Below are 1,954 nucleotides of genomic sequence, written 5' to 3' on the forward strand. Positions count from 1 at the left end.
GTGAAAGCAACTGAGACTAACTCAGACACACATGAGTTGGATAACAATAATGCCATGTCTACCATGCATAAATTGCCTGCTGTTAATCACTCTCATAAAGCATGTGGTGTTGCTAATTGTATGTCTTGTGCTTTTAATATGATGTATGCTTATTTTAATGGTAAGCATGTGTCTAATGATAAGACTACTCCTCGTCAGCATGTGAATAACAAGAAGCATGATAGGTCTAAGACTGCTAGTCCTTCTAAGGCTAGAAAGGAGACATTTGTGCCTAAGCTTAAACAGAAATTTGTTAACGTTGTTTACAAGGTCAAATGTTCAGTCATTGAGAAAGTTGAGGCAATTAAAATTAAAAATGTTGTTTTGCCTGACAAAGGACAGTTCTACAAGTATGCCGGGCCCAACCAAGTTTGGGTTCCGAAGAAGGTCTAATCCATTTGTAGTGCAGGGCATTAAACAGGTGTAACCGGTAGTGTGGAGTCTTGACAGTGGATCATCAAGACATATGACCGGAGATAGAGCCCTGCTATCAAATGTGGATTGAGAAAGCTAGCCCCCTGGTTACCTTTGGAGATAACAGCAAAGGTTTATCTGAGGGATATGGCTGTTTGCAAGCTGGGAATGTTATCATTGAAATTTTGTATATTGTGCTAGGTTATTATCAGGAAGCAGTATCTAACATATAGCACCAGTGACGAGACTTGAGAATATTACGACATATCAGGCACTTGCTGCACATTACACTTGGAATTGTACTCTAGTAAGATGTGTACAAGTGTACTCCTGGTTGGTGAGTTAAAAGAGGAAGTCAGTGCACCACAGTTCATGGACTTTGCAGCTGCAGATCTATTGGACTATACAATCTCTTCTTCACAATCTCACTTCAGGTTGGTATGAACTAGTATACTGCTCAAGCAATCGTCAAGGACATGGTATGGCACTCTAACTGCAGTTACAATTTTATATGAATAAGTAGAGTCGTCATATTTATAACTCTCTTATCACTAGGCACAATCATATTGTTTTATATGTGCAGTGGTATATTGTTTATGCAACATAACAATTAGTATCTAAAGTACTTGACAAGTATCGGTCAATGATATATTGTTAACATTATGTTGCAGATATTTGTAAGCTTTTGACATGAATGAGAATTACTTAGACTTTACCCTAAGTGATCAATGTTTTATCAAAAACTCATTCATTTTGAAAAACAAAAATTAAACTTCTTTCTACATTAGTGATTTCTTATTTCATATAAAATCTTTTGAAATCACTATTGTAAATCATTTTCTCTCTATTACCATATGTTCTATGATACAGGTTCAGTCTCCAATGACTTTCTTTCATTGACAGTCATGAGGTTGAAAACCCACAACGTCTATCCCAGACTGTAAAGACAAACACAAAAACAGAACCAACCAACACTCTTTTACCACTAAAAGTAGTATGAATGAGCGTGAGGGAGATAGTGCCTAGTGCACCACATAAGGAAGGTTCTGTAGTCAACCCAGTAGCTCTGTCTCCTACATAGATGAGTAGTATTTAAACCGAGACAACTGCTAGCCCCCATACATCTTCTCAAAAAGATATAATGGCTGAAAAGGCACAAAAACAGTTACTAGATTCATTCTCTCAATAGGGTGAGTCTATTGAATTTTGCCTGTCGGCCAAGGTATCCGATGTAGTGTCACCACTTCAAACATAAACAATTCTTGATGCACAAGGAGAGCTTACACACACAAAGGATGAGTTGACGGAAACAAGAGTTTCGACCATTTTAAGGTCAGATTCGATTGTTCAAGGTTCGTTAGTGGACCAATTGCCTTTACAGGTGTTAGGAGAGGATACTGATCCAAAAGCCATATGTCAGTGGTCAGTGTCTACCTCCCCGGACTTAAATCCCCTGGATGCATCTGCGGATAGTGGATCTGACATAGGCGCAGATCGGCAA

Source organism: Apium graveolens, chromosome 8 (genome assembly GCF_009905375.1).
Source record: "Apium graveolens cultivar Ventura chromosome 8, ASM990537v1, whole genome shotgun sequence".
NCBI lineage: Eukaryota > Viridiplantae > Streptophyta > Magnoliopsida > Apiales > Apiaceae > Apium > Apium graveolens.